This window comes from Hemicordylus capensis, chromosome 2, assembly GCF_027244095.1.
Source record: "Hemicordylus capensis ecotype Gifberg chromosome 2, rHemCap1.1.pri, whole genome shotgun sequence".
In the NCBI taxonomy this organism is placed as follows: Eukaryota; Metazoa; Chordata; class Lepidosauria; order Squamata; family Cordylidae; genus Hemicordylus; species Hemicordylus capensis.
The window spans coordinates 266,068,499-266,091,492 of NC_069658.1; the positions used below are offsets into that span (position 1 = coordinate 266,068,499).

The 22,994-nt window shown below is 47.5% G+C and overlaps 1 protein-coding gene across 3 annotated transcripts in view; it reads left to right on the forward strand.

The window, feature by feature from the left end:
* The first annotated feature begins 14,893 nt into the window (after nucleotides 1–14,893).
* The window catches only part of IL17RE (interleukin 17 receptor E), a 51,764-nt gene continuing 43,663 nt past the window's right edge, over nucleotides 14,894–22,994 (forward strand). The window contains exons 1-3 of one of the 3 annotated variants that reach the window (XM_053299846.1): nucleotides 14,894–16,526; nucleotides 17,041–17,168; nucleotides 20,629–20,784. The gene's annotated coding sequence lies outside the window, so the exon portion shown is untranslated. Of the gene's footprint in view, nucleotides 17,169–18,207; nucleotides 18,366–20,628; nucleotides 20,785–22,994 lie in introns of those variants that run through there. The other 2 variants (XM_053299845.1, XM_053299847.1) reach the window with 2 other exon arrangements.

Sequence of the window (22,994 nt, forward strand, 5' to 3'; positions counted from 1 at the left end):
TGTTGTGCAAATGCAGCCACCTATAGCTCCCAAAACTATGTATATCCCCAAGGGTTGGGGTACCCTTGGGAGGCATAAGTAGCTGCAGAGGGAAGGGGAGATAGCCCAAAATTGTTTGTGTCCGGATGGGTCAGCCAATGAAGAAGCAGCAGAGGGAGAAGCAGAGGAGCTTCAACCATCAAGCAGTTTTGAGCTGATATCACTTGAAAAGCAGAAGGAAAGGAGGAATGGAAGCAGGTCCAGTTATTTGAAAGCAGTTCTTGTTTCCTGTCAGCAGTGAGAACAGTGGAGAGATTTTATGAAGGGGAGACAAAGCCTTCAAGGAGGCACTGGAATCATGGACTCTGTGGTGGTTAGAGAGAGGCAGAATGAGTGTGCATGTGTGCAGAACATAGATGCCAGACCAGAAGTGGAGACTGCAGGCAGGGATGATTCCATAAATATTTCACACTCCCCCATCTATCAGACTGGAATTTTACAGCAAAGAGTCATACATCACAGACATAGCAAAGCTTGAATTAATTCATTTCAAGGAATTCAAGAAGCCTCTCACTCATTCCTCTACCCCAGAACAAGCAGCAGCATCCCTTGCAGCCAGCTAGGCAGAAGATTGTCCAGCAGCTTCCTAAGAAGCAGGCCAACCCCTTAGCTTCCTTCCTGGCCAGGAACTGGGCTGGGTGAGACCACGTGTGCAGTGCAGCGGGGTGTAGGGTCATCTCCCCTGCAGATTTCAGCGGCCCTGGTACTGACCTCTTTCCCCACCTCAGTCTTTCCTGCAAGATGGACTTGGACAGGAAGAGAAAACTAGCTTGGGAAGCAGGTTGGAAGGTTTGGTATAAGCCAAAAAGACAAGTGATTTCCTGAGAGGAATTTGCTCCTTTCTGAACAAGTTTGAAAATGTCAAGCAAGCTTACTAATAAGGTAACAACATTAATTACCATGCCTGCTACTACTATGAATGTTTATATACCCCTCTTCAACCAAAGTTGTCAAAGCAGGTGAGATCATGTATTTAATGTATAGCAAGACTCTTGCTCCCCTAAGTATGTTCTTTGCCACCCCTTTGCTCCCCCAAACTAGGTGTTCTAGAGTTGCCCCTGACTGCAGGTCAGGACCAGTCACTGAGCTCTGTGAATCTAAGCGGGGAAAGTTTAAGTTAGGTTAGAGTTGGGAGGATGTTTGAAAAGTGTAGGGACAGGAGAAGGGTAATTTAGCTTGAAACTAATTGGGGGAAAGTATTACTAACAGACAAGCAGGGATGCAGACAGAGCAACACCTCTCTTAAATGCTTTTGTGTGGGGATGAAATATACTTTTGGGGGCGCGTTATGGGTTCTTAGGCTTCAGTAATATGAGGGGTGAGGAACCTGCACCTTTGCAGAAAAGCAATAACCTGTGCCTATAATATATCAAGAAATCAACTGTCGGTAATTAGAACAAGTTTAAGAAAGTACCTGCAACAACTGTGGGTCTGGGTTTTTGGAGGTGTTTTTTTAAAATCTGCTAATAAAAGGTATACCTTTTTGAGTTGCATCTTTCCTCTGATGGTCTATCTTATGTCTACAATATACCAAGTTACTGGGAATTTTAAAAGTGTTTGTTCTGTCATTGTGGGAATAGATGGTGGCAGCAGATTAAGGGAAAATATCTATATCAGGAAGTGGGATGTTTAGGTTTTGTGACCCCAAATACCACATGTACCATATCTATCTATCTATGTGTTCTGAAAAACTATATTTACTTGTCCCACATTCACAGAATCTTATAACCACACTTGCTCATACATATGTATGCTACCCACGTGTGTATCTGTGCTCTTGAACTGATTTGGGGAATTTAGCTCAAAACTGAATTTCCAGGTTTCATTAAAAAAAACCTGTTTGCAGTCTGGACACAGGCAAATGCCAACATTAGGGTAACCCCAGAGGAACAACAGCCTCAGAGATAAGGCCTTTGAAACAAAGAGATGAAGTTTATTGATCAAGCAGAGGGACAATGTAATTATGGTACAGTATGTATTATTTTACATTTATTAATTATTATTATTATTATTTATGTTTTACATTTATACCCCGCTTTTCCCTCCGAGGAGCTCAGAGCGGTGTACATGGTTGTGTTTATACTCACAACTACCCTGTGGGGTAAGTTAGGCTGAGAGATACATGATTGGCCCAGAGTCACCCAGTGGGTTTGGCAACCTTGATATTGTTACAGTTGTGCAGGGCATGAAGGCAACTCCCAGGGCTAGATACGTGGGTGGGGGCAGGAGCATAGCAAGGTTGGAGTGGGCTCTGGGACAAAAAGCAGGTGGAGGAGGAGGCAGCTGGGCAGCAGAGCACGAGTGGTTGGGTTGGGTGGGGGGGGTGAGGGCATGGGCGGAGGGGTCCCTGGGGCAGAGGGGCCAGTGTTCAAGGGACACCCTTGAATAGCAGTAGCTCATCCTCTGCACAGCACTGATGCTGCTGCTTGAACCAGGAGTTTCCTCCTGGCACCAAGTGCCTGTCAATGCTCTGTTTCCATTGCCTTCTGTAGGAAGTCAGCATCTCTCAAAGTGAGAGGCGGGGAAAGGAAGGATGTTGTCGGCTAACGATCTGTGGTTTGGCCCATTATGACCTTTGATGTTATTTCTTATATCTGAAGGCATTCCCCTGCCCACTCTTTTTAAAAGGAAAGGTGCTATGGCCTTTCCCCACCCACTGTTTGATTCTGCCGTTATCTCTGAACTTTACTGCTTTCTCTTATTGAAATTACTAATGGTTTCTTCACCTGCTTTCATTGCTCTGTTCCTCATACTACATGTGCAAAACAATTCCTGCTTTATCTGCTGCTCAGTTTCACTTTGCATGGATTCTCCCAGTATTGTTGCATTTCTCCCTTTTGCTTCATTTCCTGTAGATCTGTCCCACTGAAGCATTCGGTCTGTTACTAAGACAGAATGTACACAACCAGCACTTTGTACTTTACCTGATATGTTTCCGGGCAAAGTGCTGGTTATTACCTTTAAAGCCCTGAATGGCTTAGGTCCGGGTTACCTGAGATAGTGCCTCTCTGCAAGATCCCCACTGCTCATTAAGATCATCAGGAGGGGTCCGTCTTCAAGTGCCACCAGTTCCTCTGGTGGCGACCTGGGATCAGGCCTTCTCCGTTGTTACCCCTGGGCTATGGAACGTGCTCCCTGTGGATATAAGAGGATTATCTTCCTTGGAGGCCTTCAGGAGAGCCTTGAAGACCCATCTTTTTAGCCTGGCTTCTAATGATATCTCGTTTTAGTTTTAATTTTAATGTGGCTTAAATGGTTTTCTTTCATTTTAATTGTTTTATGATGTCTTTTTGATTTTTAATGTAAACTGCCCTGAGTCGTTTTAGGAAGGGCAGTATATAAAGTGAAAAAAAAATCATTTTCAGTAAGAAAGCAGGAACTATTTCCCCACATGATATTTATTGATTTTTAGACCTAGTCCTTCTCCAAGTTCAGGATGTGCTAACGCTAAAACAACAGTCTTATTGAAACAAATCCCCATTGTTCTAGAACAAGGGCCTGATGCAGTTCGGCTACTTCACCAGCTCTGGAGTGACTTTTAACACACACAGCCAGGTAGGCTACCAACTTTCACTCTGGTGCCTTACTCAGGATAGCAGGTGTTTCAAGTGGTGCTTGTTCATAGTTGACTAGAACCAATCCGAAGTAAAATTGATTATTTTCCATTAGGTTATGTACAGATCTTTGTATGCACATACAGCATAATGTCTGAACAGGACAATACATGGTATGTGCATACAAAGATCTGTTCATTAACCAAATGGTCTGAGACTTTTTGTGTGTGAATGATTGTACCTGTGTTTATTTCAAATGTGAACATGGGTACAGGCCCCCTTCAAATGCAGGGTACAGATAGGAAGTGTACTATTGTACCTGTGCTATAATGTGTGAATAACTGTATTTGTGTACACTGTATTAAAATTAGATGTGTGTGGGATATAACGTGTAAACAGAGCTCAGGTGAAAAAGGAGGCACTTCTATTGTGTGGCGGCGGCAGCCACTATCCAGAAACTTTGCTGCTCACATGGTGCAGGCCTGGAGTACAGGCGGTTAAGGGCCAACTGGAGGCAGGCAGCTAGAAGTGGAGAAGGCAGAGGAAGGCCATGGTATTTCCGCCCCCCACCCAACAAAATCTTATCCCATCCAGTTGTTTTTCCTCTGCTGAGTTTTGTATGGCCCTGCAAACAAAACCCTGCAAGGAGGAAAACTGCCTGGGAGAAAGTGGTTTTGAGTAGGATGAGGCAAGGCTTGTGTCCCTCACGCCACCGGTTCTCTGCTCCCTGTTACCTCCTTGCTCAAGTTACTTTCCCAGGAAAAAAGAGTGATTGGACTACTGTTCCACACGTTGTGTGTAAATTGGCTCTGAGAGACTGAACTAGGAACCAGAAAATTCATGGTTCAAGTTTTGTCTCTGCAATGAACTCATTGAGGGCTTTTCCAGATGTCAATAAAGCATGGGATTTTGAAATCGCCTTCCTAGCAGGATATTATCTAGCCAGATTTTTGAAGCACCATCTGTTGGCCAGCAGTTGCATTCCAAGGGGGGGGGGGGAATCCACCCTTTCCCCAATCACCACAAAAATTGTGGGTGATTATTCCTGCAATGCAAAATCTGGCCTGCAGGTGGGACTGTGAAAATTGTGTGAGGTCCCTGCTCGGTGTCTGGCCAGATAATAAGGTTGCACTAGGAAGGAGTACGGAAGCCTATGCAAGTATGTGAGCTGTGAGTAGAATGGAGTTTGGAGCGTGTGCGCAGAAGCTTTTATAATCTCACACTTTACTGCTGTCTGGAAATGTCTTGGATCGTTTTAAGCAAACCAGTGTCTCTCAGCTTCAGCCCCCTAACTGCAATAGGAATAATGTTCAGCCCCATAAGTGCAATATGGAGCACTTTCAGTGTTCATCATGCAAACACAAGCCCTGTTCTTCTTCACTAGTCTTCTGGAACACTCCATATGTTTTCAGAATCTGTTTTCAGAATAAAGCTCAAAAGTTTTAAATTGCATCTTGTTCATGCAATTTCCAATAGATAAGCCAGTAATTTCTTGGGTTGTTCTTTTGCTCTTATCTGCTTCTCTTCCACCTGGCTCATCGCAATCTTTTTAATTATCGGAGTGTTTATTTTTTTTAATGAAGACTAAGGCAATTCAAGCTCTAATTAGTTTAACTATGTTTGTCTTTTTTGTCAGTAATTAACCTTCCCTATGCTGGGCCTCTCAGATTCTTTTGCTATTGTCTTCTAATAGGCTTAAATAATTTTCCTGCCTTAAAAAGATTTTTCTGAGATCCAAGTTGAACTGGAAATTTTGACTTGCCCAAACCTCTACTAAACACTTTCACTTGGAAACAAAAAACATGGGCTTGAAAAAAGCAAAAAGAAAAGAGTGATATAACTTCCAACTTAGAGAGTGTCATAGAAAAGTTTCCTTCCAGATGGTGGTTTATTTCACCATGAACACTGATTGTTATGGGAGATTTAATGGAGCATCCAGATGACGTTCTCCTCATCCCACATGAAACTTGGGCTACTCCCATAAAACACCAATTTCTTATAAAATCTCATTTAGGGCCCTTTGAGATGGAGGACTTTTTTGTCTTTACCTCTGTAGATTTCCAGATTAAACTGCATGTGGGGGGAAACAGATTCCACACACAGCAGTTCTTGCAGATTTATTTTGTAGACTCATGTCACTATTTTCTGTCTGCATGAGGGGACAAAACATGGCCAGTTGATTGTCTGTACCTCCCCTGCACCTCTGACTGTCCCCACCAAGAGCTTTTTAAACCATGTGAATTCTGCTGTCACGTACTTCTGATGTATCAAGCTTCTGCAGCATCCCCCACACACTCCACTTCTGCTGAGAGTTCCATGGAGTTTGGAATGGAAGAAGTTACGCCCATTTCTGGAGGTAAATGACCTTAAAGCGGCACTACATATGCTGGTAACCTCCAGACTTGACTACTGTAATGCACTCTACGTGGGGCTGCTTTTGTATGTAGTCCAGAAACTTCAACTGGTACAGAATGCGGCAGCCAGGTTGGTCTCTGGGACAACCTGAAGGGACCATATGACACCAATTTTTAAAGAATTGCACTGGCTGCTGATATGTTTCCGAGCAAAATACAGAGTGCTGGTTATTACCTATAAAGCCTTGAATGGCCTAGGTCCAGGGGTACTTAAGAGAGCGCCTCTTTAGTCATGAACCCTGCTGCCTATTCAGTTATTCTGGGGAGCTCCGGTTACAGTTCACTGCCAGCTCATCAGTGACTCAGCTCATCAGCCCTGGACTCAGGGCCAGGCCTTCTCTGTGGCTGCCCCATGGCTTTGGAATTCACTCTCTGACAAAATAAGAGCTTTTCATTTCGGGCTGCTTTTTAAAAGTCCCTTAAGGCACACCTGTTTTTTTCTGTGAATTCTCTGGAATGGGCTCCCTGCTGAAATAAGAGCCTCCCCATCTCTGACAACTTTTTAAAAGTCCTTAAAGACTCTTTTCCCCCCACCCAAGCTTTTTAACTTGGCTGTGTTTTTAAATTGTTTTAAGATTTTCACTTTTGTCTTGATTTGTTCTATGTTTTTGCAAACCACCCAGAGACGGAAGCTTGGAGATGAAAGTTTGGGGTGGTCTATAAATTTACTAAGTACATAAATAAACAAATTTGTTTTGTTTTGTTCTGTGAATTGTTTTTAATTGTTTTTATTCTGTGAAAGTGTTTTAATTGCTTTTATCTTCTTTTTATATTGTAATTTGGATTATGTACACCACCTAGAGATATACATATTAGGCAGTAAATAAATATGATAAATAAAGAAATACATAAAAGTAAACCTGGTTATAGGCCCTCAAAATGTGTGGTACAGAAGTATATTGCTGTACCTGTATTCAACATAATGTATGAATAATTGTATCTGTGTACAGATCTGCATTTGAGTGTACACTGTACACTTGTACGAGTGTTGAACATAATGTGTGAATAGGGCTTATAGTTTGCTGTGGTTTTAGGTGTGTCCTGATTCTCTGGATATTGTTGCTGAGCCTTAAGTAATCAATTCCTGAAATCCTGAGAATTGTTCCCCTTCCTCCCACCCAATTGTTTTGAATGTTCCACTCATACCCATGTATCTGGGATTAGGAGGCAGGGATGGCTGGCTGGCTAGTGGGTGTGGTTTAAAGGCAAGCTTAAACCCTCAGCCCTCTGCATTTAGAAATGTACTGCTCAGTGATAAGTGAAAGGAACTCTGAAATAATTATGGCAGCTGAAATAATTATGGAGCAACTGCATGGTTAAAGGCATCTTGGTTTTTCAACGTTCTGTCATGAGTATGGAGCCAGAAAATTATTGTTTAAATTGTTTAATCTGCTTTGCTAGAACTTGGTGGGCCCTAAATATTACTTCACTACATGTAAACATGAATTAACACATTGCAGGGCTGAGTCCAACCAACTGGGCATACACTAACCTTTGCGCATTCTTTTCTTTTCTTTATTTTAGAAATTAGTGGCTGACATGAGGAAAATTACTCAGAGTAGTCCCACTGAAATTAAAAGACAAGTTAGACAATGCCTCACATGTCCTTTTAATTTCAATGGGACTCCTTTGAGTAGTTTTCCTCATGTCAGCCAATGTAAGCTTGCTATCACCTAAGCCTGAAATTGTATACACATGAGTCTGAGAGGGAGCCCATTGCACAGAGTGGGCATTACCTCTGAGTAAACATGCATAGGATCAATTTGCACATGTGCATAGGGTTGAGTGTTAGAATTACAAGTGTATTCAAAATGATCTGTTTTCCTAAATAACTCAGCACTTTCTCATTCTCAGTCATTTCCTGCTATTCCTGGGACTACATAGCCTCACATATTTCTCAAAGAAAAGTTGGGTCAGGCATAACTCTTATACCAAAGATCACTGCCTGCCCCTGCCCTCAATCCTTCTACTACACAATGCTGAAGGTTTAACCTGTCTTCTGTACGGCGTGATAGTTAATTTGGCAATAGCCTGCTTCCCCCAGTTTTCAACCTAGAAGAGGCTTTTCTTTTTTTATTGAAAATATGGCAGGGAAACATAAAATGCCCTACAGTATGTCAAACTGTTCAAAATATACCTCAGCAACTGCACTGTGTGTGAAATGACAGGCTGTACACTGTATGGTGCCGTAGTGTTCGTTATGCATGAATTAATACATATGTTTTGTAAACCTCCTTGAGATTATTTTCATGAAAGGCGTTATAAGAATTTAACAATGAATAAACAAACAAACTCTTGTGACACTGGACTAAGCCTGGTGTATGAGACCAATTTAATGACTGTTAGATATATCCTCTGCTTTCATTGCAAGGATGCAGTCAAAGGCATAGCAAGGCTAGACTGGACCCTGGAGCAAAAAAGTAAAGATGTAACCCCCCCTCTGCCAACCTCCCAACCTCTTTTTAAGAGAGGCATGAGGGGGAGAGCAAATAAGAGCGAGCTGTTACTCAGCCAGCAAGGCCCCCTCCCTCAGGGGCCCAGGGATATTTGTCCCTTCTTCAGGGCTGGCCCATCCACTAAGCAAAGTAGCTGGTTGCCTAGGGCTCCAAGTGGGGAAGGGTGCCAATGGCCTGGATCATGTGCCAGCTGCACATGTAACCCTGCCCCCACAGGCGTGCATGCACACCTCCCATTGGAGTGGGTGGGCAACCAAGTAAGTGCTCCCCATCCCTGTCACCCACCCAGCCAACCACTTGCTCTCCTTGCCACCTGCTGCTCCTGCTGGCTGTGTCTGGGCAACCAGCCTCCTGTTGCATGTTATAATCATGGCGCATTGTGCAGCGACATTGTTATAATGTGCTGCTGCAGGCCAGTTGCCCAGCAGCAAGTGGAGGCAGCGAGGAGAGCAAATGTGTGGCCAGGCAAGAGATGGGGCTCGCCTGCCTGATGGTAGGCATCTGCCCCAACAGGGGTGAAGGGGGTTGGGGGCACCAAAGCCAGGCTTTGTCTGGGGTGTTGCCAGTCCTTGGGCCGGTCCTGAACCCCTTGTAGGGGTGTGCATGGACCATTTGCCACAGTTCAGTCTGAATTAGGTCCGAACTGTGGGTCCCCGAACCAGTTTGGTCAACCAGCTGGACCAGTCGGGTCAACGAACCAGCTTGAACCAGTTCAAAGTTGTTTATGATTGAACAGCTTGAACTGACCTGGTTCGTGGTGAACTGGTTTGTGATCGAACTGCTTCTGCACATCCCTACCACCTTGTTCAATTGTTGTCCCAATTTTTCAGTTGTAGCTTTGCCCCTTGGTGCAGTAGATACCACAACTATGTAAGTGAGAAAGGGAAAACAGATCTAGTGTCTGTGGTGACTTCAAGCTGCCAGGCCTATAGAATAAGAAATGCTCTCTGATGGTATGAGTGAAGGGCCCTAGTTGCATACAGTAAATATTCATTGTGTTGGCACCACAGAATGATAGACAGGGAAATAGCTGAAACGCGATCTTTTCTAATCAGCCAGCTAAGACTTCAAAGCTGTTGCAATATTTCATACTTTTAAGAGAGGTGGTTTTCTCAAGACATCGGTGCCTGAAAGTCTAACAGATCTATTTAGGTTATTTAAACATGATGTTTTATGCATGCACAATCTATGTGCTAGGGATGTGCAAATCGACTTGAATTCAAATCAGTTCATCTCAAATATGGGTGATTCGAGTGATTCAAATTCAATTCGAATCACCCCTCAAAAGGGCAATTAGATTCAAATTTGAATTGAATTTTTGAAATTAATTTCAAATTCAATTTGAGGGCCATTTGGCACCTTTTAAATACCATTCAGGCCCTTTTGATTGGTTAAAAAAGGCAACAAAACAGGCTCAAATTGATTTGAATTCAAAACAAGTGTTCAAAATTCAGTTCCAATTCAATTCAAATTTAAAAATTTGATTTGTGCACATCCCTACTATGTGCAGGATACACAGATTGCTGATCTATATGGATGTACAGTTAAGTTGTCAACTCTAACTGTAGTTATTAACGAAGATCCCTCCCTCAGTATTTCCCTCCACTATATCAAGCCTTTAAAATTTCCAGGATTGCTTTCAATAGTCACCTGGAGATTGCTGCCACTATCTGGAGACTCCAGACTGACCCTGGAGGTTGGCAACCCTATATTATGTTGGACATATGTACAACATTTTACACCATCTGTACCTACACTTAAAGGGCCAGTCCCTGAACTAAAACAGCAGCAATAAAATCGCAGATATTTTAAAAGAAAGTTTCACTCCTTCTGGGGAAACGTGCATAGGATCAAGCTACATGGCTGCTGATCACTGGAATCAGTTGCCAGTTTCTTTACTGTCCCCTGTGCCTTGAAACAGCAGCTTAACTTGCAGACATTAGCAGGTCAGAGAATACTGAACTCTCTGCAATGCAAAAAATTAAAAATGAATAAAGTTCTGATTTTTGCAGAACAGGTCATTGTCAGAAGCACAGAAGTAGACCAAAATAAGGGTGTTGTTTTTTTTCTGGTCAGTTGGCAATATTACAGGAAATGGAACATAGGCAGCTGCCTTATCCTGAGTCAAACCGTTGGTCCTTCTAGCTCATATCTGACCAAGAATCCGGTGACTCTAAGCCTCTTAATCCTAGGCCTATAGCAAAACCTAGCAGAAATCCCCCGCAAAGCCCGATATCGGGTGGGGAGGACCCCGGGACTAGAACGGGTTCCCTACCACAGGACCCTGAGTTCCCAGACAGGGAAGATGGAGATTGGTTAGGAGGAGAGGACAATGATATTACATCTGTGTCCCAAAGGCTTTTCATGGCAGAAGATTTTAATCTTCTCATGTCCAGGATTATAAAGACTATAGGTCTGCAACAGACCACTAACCCTGAACCCACAACTGATAAAGGGGACTGGGTTTTTCCTAGGGCAACGCCAAAGGACATTCTCTTGCCTTTGCCAGAGTTGTTTGCAGATGTGGTGAAATAGGAGTGGCAGCTTCCCGCAGCCAATAGGAAGCCTTTAGCTATTTCTAACCGTTTTTATTCTTTTCAGGAGGAGGTCACAGAGTTATTTAAAACGCCCTGTACGGACGCGCCCATCGCGCAGCTGGTGTCAAATTCCTTGGTGACCAAGGGATGGCGAGGTAACTCTCAAAGACCCAGCGGACAAGAAAGCCGAGTCAGCGTTTTAACGCACACACGATAACTCAACTCACGCAACCAGAGCGGTGGCAGCAGCCTCCATGGAGGCTAGGGCCTCCTTGCTTTGGTTAGATGGTCTGCTAAATTACCCGCCATCCGACAGCGTTAGGCTAAAACAACAACTGGTCAAGATACAAAAGGTGCAGGCTTTTATAGCCGATGCCACCCTTGATTCCATCAGGTACTCTTCATGAGTGGCCGCAGTGTCAGTCCTAGGGAGATGCCATTTATGGTTAAAGAATTGGGCGGTGGATAGCACCTCAAAGAGCAACCTCACAGCTGTTCCTTATGACGCCACTAAGCTGTTTGGTGAAGAAGCACTAAAAGACGTTCTGGTTGAGTCAAGCGATAAGCGCAAGACCATGCCCATGGCCGTACGCAAGCCAGAGAGGCCCCCCTTTAAGAAAAGTTTTCAACAGTTTCAGCCCTTTCGGGGGTTCCGGCCTTTTAGAGGCCAGTACAGGGATACTAGACAACAAAGGGGATCTTGGGGCCGCCAGCGCTTCCTCTATAGAGGGGCAAGTAACTTTAGACAGCAATCCGCTCAAACGAAACAAAACCTCCAGCAATGACTGCCAAGCAGTTCAGTTGGGAGGGCGCCTAGCTCAATTTGTTGCCGCCTGGGAATCTTCTGTAACAGATTCCTGGGTCCTGTCAGTGATAAAAGAGGGTTACAGAATAGAGTTGGACGCCCCTTCTCCCCACAGGTTTGTCCCCACTCCCCGATCTCGATGTCGCCAAAAACATGCAGGGATGTTACAAGCCATCAGACATCTCCTAGAGATCGGAGCGGTGGAACCAGTACCAGTCTCAGGAGGGAGGGGGCGTCTATTCTATTCTATTCTATTCTATTCTATTCTATTCTATTCTATTCTATTCACCGTCCCCAAGAAAGACGGCTCAAAAAGGGTGGTCCTAGACCTAAAATTCTTGAACAAGTCAGTCAAGAGGCAACGTTTCCGCATGGAAACCTTAAGGTCGATCTCAGAAGCCCTTCTCCACCTGGATTTTCTTTCATCTATTGACCTAAAGGAGGCGTATTTACATGTTCCCATTCATCCCGGAAGCAGGAAGCTACTTCGATTCAAGTACACGGGGCACCACTATCAGTACGCAGCACTGCCTTTCGGCCTGTTCGCCGCACCCAGGGTCTTCACCAAGGTCCTATCTCCCTTGGTGGCGCATCTCCGCCTGCGGGGAGTTCGACTTTTTGCGTACTTAGACGATTTGCTCGTGAAATTACGCAGTCTACAGGAAGCTCAGCAAGACCTAGCGTTAACAATAGCAGAGCTAGAACGTCACGGCTTCCTCATAAACCACTGAAAAAGTCAGCTGCGGCCGAGCCACCATCTCTGTCACCTCGGCATGGTGATAAATACAGTAGAAGACCGTCTTTTTCTTCCATGGGACAGATTCTCCACCATTACAAAGGAAATAAAGACGATATTGGCGTCCCCTTCAACCCTACTTACCTCCCTGTCCAGGCTGTTGGGCCTATTGGTAGCAACAATAGAAGTAGTCCCGTGGGCAAGATTTCACCTGCGCCCCCTACAGTGGTTCCTGCTTCCACATCAGCAGGCCATAGCAAGAAAGAGAAGACTATGGCTGTGTCTTCCTTTTCAAATACGAAAGTCACTGCTCTGGTGGTTGGACCCCCTCAACCTCTTCCAAGGGAGGGAGTTCCTGGACCCTCCAAAGGTGTTGGTAACCACGGATGTGAGCGACAGGGGCTGGGGGGGACACTGCCTACATCTCTCCGCTCAAGGTCGCTGGGACACAGACGAAAGTCTACACAGCATAAATTGGAGAGAACTCAGAGCCATTCGCTTAGCTCTGGAAACCTTCCAACCAAGAATTCAGGGTCATCATGTTCTCATAAGAACAGACAACACCACAGCAAAGGCCCATGTGAACCGGCAAGGAGGTACCCGTTCCAGGTCCTTGCATCAGGAGGCGATGCTACTCCTCTCTTGGTCGGAGACAAACATCAAGTCTCTTTCACCGCATCATCTCAAGGGCGAACTGAACCAAGTAGCAGACTGGCTCAGCAGAGAAGATCTTCATCCGGGGGAATGGAGCCTCAATCCAAGGGTGTTCCAGCTAATCACGAGACGAATGGGCATTCCGGTAATGGACTTATTTGCAACTCCAAAAAACACACAACTAAAGCGGTTCATGTCCAGATTCCCCTCCAAGGGAGCGGCGGCAGTAGACACCCTATCAAGTCCATGGCCAAGGGGCCTCCTGTTTACGTACCCGCCAACACCCCTGCTGGCCAGGGTTCTCAGGAGGATTCGCCTCTTGAGGGCCTGAGTGATCCTCATCGCGCCGTTCTGGCCCAGGAGGCCGTGGTTTCCAGAGCTGGTACTCCTGTCCGCAGAACCACCTTGGGAGCTACCCGTCACCAGCGAGCTCCTGTATCAAGGTCCGGTCCATCACCCAGATCCGGGTTGGTTAAGGCTGACCACCTGGAGACTGAACGGGGATTACTGAGTCGATTCGGCTACTCACCAGAAGTGTTACAGACAATATTGGCGTCACGTAGACCTCGACCAATTGTATTTACCAGAGTACCTGGCGAGCGTTCCTACGTTGGTCTTCCCATCACTCCATCCCTAGGGGGACTGCCACTTTAAAACACTTATTACAGTTTTTGCAGGATGGTCTGGAGAAAGGCCTCAAGCCGAACACCTTGAAGCGCCAGGCGACATCTTTGATAGGACTTATATCCGGGTGCCTGCCTTCCTCCTTCCAGTTCGATCCTCATCTGAAGAGGTTTCTCAGGGGGGCTACCCTGATGTCCCCTCCGGTCATCCATAGGTTTCCCTCATGGGACCTGCACGTAGTCCTTACAGCCCTCCAGCATCCTCCCTTCGAACCAATCTCAACCGTTCCGCTTAAAAACCTAACCTATAAATTGGCTTTCCTAGTGGCGATAACCTCAGCCAGACGAGTCTCAGAAATAAGGGCCTTATCAATTGGAAAATCCTTCTGCATTTTTCAGAAAGAGGCGGTGAAGCTTATTCCTGACCCTTTTGTTCGACCAAATGTTTTGTTTGTTTTCCATCAGTCCCAGGATGTTTACCTTCCTTCCTTTTGTCCTCACCCAGCCCATGAGAGGGAGCGGCTCTGGCACAAAGTGGATGTGCGTAGGTGTTTGAAGATGTACATTAAGAGGACTGCCTCTATACGCAAAACAGACTCTATGTTTGTATCATACGATTCACGTTCTATGGGATCTGCCGCAACTTCGGCTACGAATGCCCGCTGGATTAGGGAATGTATTATTATGGCCTACAAGGCACAACACATGACGCCCCCTTCTCGAATCACAGCACATTCCACCAGGGCGGCAGCAACCACGGCGGCTTTTTCATCTCATGCACTAGTGCAAGATATTTGCAGAGCGGCCACCTGGTCAGCTCCGTCAACGTTTACCAGGCACTTTAAGATGGATACACATGCCACCATTCAGGCAGCCTTTGGCAGGAGGGTCCTTCAACGGGTCCTTCCACAGGAATAGCCAGGTGCGTTCCCGCCCAAGTTGGCCAAACCTGTGGTATGTCCCATGAGATGTCCCTGGCGGCAAGAACCGAGAAAGGAGCGTTGGTTTCACTTACCATGAAGGCTTCTTCTGGTTCTTGTCGCCAGGGACATCTCGACCCACCCAGTAGGCGCTTCCTGCCTGTTCCTGTCTAATATGGTAGTGTGGCGAGGGTGTTCTTCTTCTTCTATTTAGCTGTGCTTAATCCTCTGTTGGTTTCCTGTTTTGTCAATGCTCATGTTTGGCAGGTATAGGTCAGTTACACCTGTTTCTATTGTCTGAAGTTTCTATGTTAGTTGACAGTTTTTCTTTACACGTGGATAATTATCTCGCTCACGGCTCAGTTGTCCGAAAGAACTGGGGCAGGGTTATCCCCAACAGCCCCGAGTGGGTGGTTCGTATCTGTTTTTTCCTATCAGATTATCTGTCCTGTCTCGGAGCTGGTGGAGGGGGATAACCCATGAGATGTCCCTGGTGACAAGAACCAGAAGAAGCCTTCACGGTAAGTGAAACCAACGCTTCTTTCTTCCTGGGACAATAGCAGCTGCTTTCCCAGCAGCACAGCTCAAAACCTAGAATATGTGACTCCCCATTAATGAAGAAAGTGTTTCTGAAGATGTACAGAAAGCCTTCCCCATGCCACTGGGGATCCAAGCCATTTGTAGCATAGTAGGTGTGAGATTGAGTTACGAGCCAAAAAGGCTCAGCTTCACCATGCCCTCACCAGGTTGGCTCAGGAAAGCCAGCTGCCCCTCACCTGCAAGATGGTCTGAAGGCATTTGAGGCTGAGCCTTACTGAAGCTAAGCAGGCTTAGGTCTGGTCAGTACCTGGATGGGAGACTGCCTGCGTGCCCCACATGCAACAACCAAGACAGGCAGGCAGGCTATAAATGCCACAGATACTGCTCACCTCCCTTCCATGTTCTTGTAAGGATTTCTGAGACAATAAGAAGTGAAGCTCTCCATGCGTGTTAAGTACAATTAATCAGAAAAAGGTTCCTAGGTATGGGGACTGGCTATTTGAGCCCCAGCACTGAGGCCATGAAATTAAATTATACACTGAGGCATTGCTTGGGTTAATAGAGCTCTTGTGGGAGCCTTGCCATACTGGACAAACGGCTGGGTTTCCTGGTCCTTGAACGCTCCAGGTCAGGCTCTGTGCTTCTCCTTGCAATCAATGTGCTTTCATGGTATTTGTGCCCTTGGGACGTAGCCATTGTGCACGGCCTGTGATCATTAGAGCAGGGTGCAGGTGTGGCAGGGTCAGACCACGATGGCTGGCTTCTGACAGGTTCTGGGTCATAGCTTCCCTCCCTCCCTCGGGCGGTTCTTAGGGAAGGGCAAGCAAGGCCCCGCTCTTTAAACCACCATTAAAATTAACTGGAAGGGGCCCCGCACTGGCTGATCTGCCTCAGGCCCTGCACCCCGCCAGAGCTCTCTGAGGACAGCCCTGCTTCCCTCCTCCCTCCCCACATCGTGTCTCTCTCCCCCAGTGCCTCTGCACGTGCCTCCTTCAACCACCTTCAACCACATCGTCTCCTAGGCTGGTGTGGAGCGTCCCCATTACCTGTGGAGTCAGTCTTACAGGAAACCTCAGCAAAACCAGGTCACCTACTGCATGTCCCAGTTTCCTCCCTGCAGCTCTGCATCAAGCCTCCTCTGTGGGTGGGGACTGAACCTGGCGTATGTGTGGAATGACTGCCTGCAGAGGCTGTCTGAAAGAGAAGCGGGGAAGAGAAATCTGCGTGGCCGGGAGCCAGGAGGTGCCGGTATGTTTCAGCCTAGCTGGGTGCTGCGTGGGTGGCATGTATGTCCCTGGCCAGGGATGGACTAAGCAGAGTGGCAACCAGATGCCCTTCCCCAGAGCTCTCTGCCTTTCATTAGACGTTCAGCCCTGCACCACCCCCACCCCCGTTGCTCCCCTTTTCTTCCTGGAAGATGGGACTCTGACACCATGCCTTGTAGTGAATTCTGCCCCTTCGCTTAGCTGGCCTGCCTCCTATCACTGAGTTACAGTTGCCTGCGTTTCATGCACAGTCGGAAGGGGCTTTAGCTCAGTGGAAGCTCAGTGCTTTTGAATGCAGAAGGTCCCAGGTGCAGTCCCTGGCAGGTAGCACCTTCAGCTAGGGCTGGGAAAGACCCCCCCTGAAACTCTGTCGAGCTGCTGCCAGTCAGTGAGCAATAGTGAACTAGGTGACCAGTGGTCTGACTTGGTGTAAGGCAATGTCAATCCAAGTGTGCGGTGCAGTGAAAGAGCCCGACAGTGCTATTCCTCCTCCACAGATTGTCCTTCCCTCCCACGGCTGCTCTTGGTGGGAGAAACCAGCATAAGAAAACCAGGACTACATTGTTATCCTCGACACCAAAGACTTCAGCCTGGGCTGAGATGACTTGAGAGTGTCCTCTGATGGGTAAGTCAATCATCAGCCAAGGTAAGGATTAATTCCTTAGTAGCACTAGAAAATTGGGATTAATTCCCTAGTAGCACTAGACAATTGAGGTTCAGTCAATGTGGGAAAGGAAACTTCGTGACGGTGCCAATGCACCATCCTCTGGGTGTCCGTTCATGCTGCCATTTGGAGCATGGGCAGCAGAAGTGGAATTCTGTGGTGGGGAAGGGCCAGGATGGGTGGAAAGATGGCTGGGAAGGAGGATAGCTGGGAGGGAGGAAGAACATCCGGGTGATACTCAGGCTGGCCCCAGCCTTGGACCAGGGGAGCAAAGGGCCAAAGCTAGATGTGGCCTTAAATGCACCAGCATCTAGATAGGGGCTTGCTTTTACTCTAAAGCAGTAGCTGCCTGGGAGTCTGATCCCAGATTGAGACCATGGCGTAGAGGTAGGGGGTGCTTAATATTTTACCTCTGCACAAATTTCCTGTTGAAAAGCCTGCTGGAAATTGCTATGGGTCCATGAAACTGCCAGTGCAGCAGATGGAGAGCAAATGTAGGAAAAGGGAGCTCCCCTTGTAGGAATGGCTTGAGGGAAAACTCCTGTTAGAGCCAGGAAAGGATTTGTTTGCTCCAACATTTGGAGGCTGGGACTACTACTACTACTACTACTACTACTACAAATATTTATATACTGCTCTTCAAGCAGAGTTCCCAAAGAGGTTTACATATAGAAATAAAGATAAATAAATAAAGATGGATCCCTGTCCCGAAAGGGCTCACAATCTAAAAAGAAACATACGATAGACACCAGCAAAGCTACCGGAGTGATGCTGTGCTGGGGCTGGATTAGGGCCAGTTGCTCTGCCCCTGCTAAATATAAGAGAATCACCATTTAAAAAGGTGTCTCTCTCTCTTCAGTTAGCAGGGGTAACAGAAAGTAGCATGGCAGGCTGCAGAGAGCCATTCCTCTTCTTTCCCCATCTCCCGCCCCCACCGCCCTTTATCCTCACCCAGGGCAGTCCGCCAATGAGGCCTGGTGAAGCAGCTGCTTCTGGTGGGGGATGGGAGGAGGTGGGAGCACCCCGCCACCTCACTGGCTGCCTTGCCAGGCCTCGTCTTACCTGACCTAACAGTAGCCACCGCCACCATTTCCAGTGCACAGGCTTGTCCTCCTCCCAGTCCTGCGGCTACTCAGATCACATTCCAGATGAACTAAGGTAACGGAAGGAAGCAGACACTTCCCTCTCTTCCTGGCAGTTCATAAAATAGTGTGGGAAAGTAGGAGCATCACCAAAGGCACAGCACTACTGCTGCACGGTGTGGGAGGATGGGCTGTCCCTGTGTTGCCTAGGCAAGGAGGCATCTCTCCCTATCTTCCTGGCAGCTCACAGCACAGCAAGATAGGGAGAGTTGCCCAGTTGCTCAGGTAGCACAGGGATTCTCTTCTCCACCCCCCTGCCCTGCCCCGCCCCGCCCCGCCGGCACAGTAAGGGTACTTTGACCATGTTTGTAGGGGTTCCTCAAAACCTGCTGAAACTGAGGACACAAACTTTACAGTCCATGAATAGGTTTGCAAAGTGAGGGCTGATGTTTCCGTTCAGCCCGAATCCCCACTACTAGGTAGGTCATTCATATGCTCATTTTGCAGGTGAGCCCTGGCACAAATTAAACCCTGAGAGCCCTGATCTTGGATCAGGGAATGCTGGCTTCCAGAGCAGCCATCCAGTGGCCACAGCGCACTGCATACACCCAGGACATGGTTGGCAATATCCAGCTAGTGTTCCTTCAGCCTCAATTTCCCCTTTGTAAAAAGGGATGAATAGTGAAGTACTTTGCAGGGTTGTTGTGAGGATAGGTTGCTACTTGGCCTGAGCCTAAAGCAGAGGTGGGCAGAAGGTAAATCAGGGTCTACTGGCAGATCTCTAGAAGGCTGTCCCCAGCCAAATCAGGCTGCTGTGAAATGAAAAACACCTGGTTAAAATCCAGGAATGGGTGTTGGTGCAAGAGGACGGTGAACTGGTACCGATGGGCTCAGAAGCACCCCATTCCTTAATTCAAAGTGCAAGTCTGCCCTTCTGAAGCATTAGGGCAATTCGCACGATCAGCAGTAGGGTAGGAGAAGGCCTCCTACCCTAATTCGGCAGCTGTGCAAGCTCCTCCTTGCTGACCGCTCACTTAAAAACAAGGTCAGAGAGCACTGTAAGCTTGATTGTGAGCCAAGCCCCAGCTGTGTTGAACGAGCACACCCTCCCCAGACTCCGTCCCCAGCTTCAGAGCAAGGGAGGAGGAAGCATCGTCCTACCCAGCCAGGGCTTAGCTCACAAGCAAGCTTCAGGCCTCTGGCCTTGTTTTTAACTGACACACGACCAGCACATGGGAACATGTACAACTCCCGAATTAGGGAACAAGGCTCTTCCTAGCCTCATGTTGATTGTGTAAACTACTACTAAAGTAAAGGTAAAGTTGTGCCGTCCAGTTGGTGTCAACTCCTGGCGCCCACAGAGCCCTGTGGTTGTCTTTGGTAGAATACAGGAGGGGTTTACCATTGCCTCCTCCAGTGCAGTATGATATGATGCCTTTCAGCATCTTCCTATATCGCTGCTGCCCAATATAGGTGTTTCCCATAGTCTGGGAAACATACCAGCGGGGATTCGAACCAGCAACTTCTTGCTCCCTAGGCAAGTTCCTTTCCCGCTGTGCCATTAGGTGGCTAAGCTACGACGACAACAAGTATTTGTATATGGCTTTTCAACAAAAGTTCCCAAAGCAGATTACTTCAAGAAATATAAATAAATAAAGATGGATTCCTGTCTCCAAAGGGCTCACAATGTAAAAAAGAAACAAGATAGACACTAGCAGCCACAGCCACTGGATGCTGTGCTGGGGATGGATGGGGCCAGTTGCTCTTCCCCTGCTCAGTAAAGAGAATCACCACTTTTAACAAGGTGCCCCTTTGCTCAGCTAGCAGGGGAACTGCGCTGTTGTTTTGCACCTGGCCTCGGTTGCTGGACCTCAGAGTTTTAGTAAAAAAAAGAAAAAGAAAGGAGACCTGGAGACTGTCCACCCCTGGCCTGGAGTGTCGGGTGGGCTCTGGATCTGTAAGGCACTTGCACCTATTCCAAAGAGTGGAGAGTTCCATGGGTTGCTCCATAGGAACTGAATGCCCTTTAGCCCCTTACTCAGGAGGGCTGGGAATGATTAATTGAAGCCAGGCTCCACCCTCCCAGAGGACAGGCAGGGGCTTCCAGAAATACACTCACTGGGGCAGAGGGGGAAAGACCGCCCCCCCCCCCGGACTAGTGAGGCTTCTCTGGCTGCCTCAACATCCAGCGGCTGCAGCAGCCGAGGAATGCAGCCGAGCAAGACAGGTCAGGCTGGGGCAGGGCAGAGCCGTGTGCGGAGAGAAGAAGGGGTGGAGACTTTCTGGCAGCTGCCGCCTCGCCCAGGTGCACTGAGATCCCGACCGTTTAACAACAACAGCCATGTTCCGGCCCAGCTGAGCTCCGGCCCCGGCACTCCATGGGGAGCCCCACGCCGAGGGCCCTGCTGCTTCCGACCGCCTTGCTGCTGAGCCTCTTGCACGCTGCTCCCCGGACCCACCTGCCGCTCGTCCGCCTGCGAGTCCTCACCAATTTTGTAAGGAGCTTCCCTTTTTCTTGGACATGGAGTGGGGGGGGGGGGGTCAGACATGCCACATCATTGGGAAGTGTGGGGGCTGCAAACGTGGGCCTCCATGAAGGCATGGGCCTCAAGCCTTCCTTAGGAAGGAGGGACAGGGGAGCACTCTTCACAGGGCCCTTGCCTTGCACTCTTTGGGAGAGGTCCAGGGGCATGTTTGGGGGAAGGCGACGGTGTGTAGCGGAGAAAGGATGACTGGCGGCGGGCTGTGACAAAGGGCTTCCTCCCCCACCTTATGGGCAACATTGGGGGTGTTTGACGGAGACCTGCTGGCTTCTTCTCTGGCTCTGCTGCAGGGTACGCAGCATGGTTTATTGCAAAGGCCATCCTCTGGAGAAGGGAGGGTGGCTTGCGCATGGGGAAGGAAGCCATGTGCTAAGGAACCTCATGGAGTGTAATTTGTTAGGATTGCTGACTGTAGGAAAAGGCTGCCGTCCACACACAGAGGAGCAACCGCAGTGGGGACTGGCAGAGCATGGAGGAGCGTCCCAGCAGCCTTCAGGAGTGTCCAGGGATGGAGGAGCTGTTGCAGTGTGCTTGGCATTTAGAAGGTCCCCAGTCGAGTCCTTGGGATCTCCAAGTAGGGGCTGGGAAAGACCCCTGTTGCAGAGCCAGACTGTGTAGAGCAGGCCTGCTCAACTTCGGCCCTCCTGCAGATGTTGGCCTACAACTCCCATAATCCCTGGCTATTGGCCCCTGTGGCTGGGGTTTATGGGAGTTGTAGTCCAAACACAGCTGGGGGGGCCTAAGTTGAGCAGGCCTGGTGTAGAGGGACTGATGGTATGACTCTGTTTAAGGAGCTTCCTATGAGAATTTTTCTCCAGTCCGATATGTCTGACCTGCTCTGCTCCAGACGGTCTCTGTTTGCAGAAATGCTGTTGCCTTGGTAGCCTTCCTGCTTGCATCCAGAGAACTGGATGCTCTCCAGCATTGCCCATGCAGTGGTGATGGTTTTCATGTTCTCGGGGGTGTGCTGCAAGCCTGATGGTGTGCTTTGAATTTGTACCCAGTGCTGGAGCTTCATTGCCAGCTGGACCTACTTGATCAATAGAACAGCCAACCGTTTTATATGGGAAATTTCGAATTGAGATTTCATATGGTAATGAAAATGTTCACCTCTAAATAAAAAGAAAAAAATTTTTTTTTAGAGAAATGCATATTTTCATATTAACATTTCAAACAAAGAAACAAAAAATTGACGAGACAGACCACTGGACTATGCCAGTGGCTCACTCATTTGAATTGATCACTAGCTGACTGTGCATACTTGCCAGTTTCTGAATACCCAAAAGGAGGAGGAGTGCAGTCTGATTCTTGGCATATTTACTAAGAAGGACATTTATCTATTTGGTTTTTTTTAAAAAAAAATCTCATCCTTCCTCTAAGGACTTCAGGGCAGCATATTTGGATTCTTTCCCTACCATCATTTTATCCTCTTTACAACCCTGTGAGGATGGTTAGGCCAAGAGATATTTACTGGATCAAGGTCAGCCAGTGCCTTCATGGCTCAGTGGGGATTTGAACCCAGGTTCTAATCATAAGAAGAACATGAGAACAGCCCTGCTGGATCAGGCCCAGGGCCTATCTAGTCCAGCATCCTGTTTCACACGTTGTCCCACCAGCTGCCTCTGGGGAGCCCACAGGCAAGAGCTGAGAACATGCCCTCTCTCTTGCTGTTGCTCCTCTGGTATTTAGAGGCATCTTGCCTCTGAGGCTGGAGGTAGCCTAAAGCCCTCAGACTAATAGCCATTGATAGACCTCTCCTCCATGAATTTATCTAAGCTCCTCATAAAGCCACCCAGGATGTTGGCTGTCACACATCTTGTGGCAGAGAATTCCATAGGTCAATTATGTACTTCCTTTTGTCAGTCCTACATTTCTTGACAGTCAGTTTCATGGGATGACCCCTGGTTCTAATGTTATGAGAGAGGGAGAAAAAATTCTCTTTTAACTTTCTCCACACCATGCATGACTTTATAGACCTCTATCATGTCTCACCTCAGTCGTCTTTTTTCTAAACTAAAGCCCCAAGTGTTGTAGCCTTGCCTCGTAAGGAAGGTGCTCTAGGCGCTTGATCATCTTGGTTGCCCTCTTCTGCACCTTCTCCGGTTCTATAATATCCTTTCTGAGGTATGGTGTCCAGAACTAAACACAGTACTCCAGATATG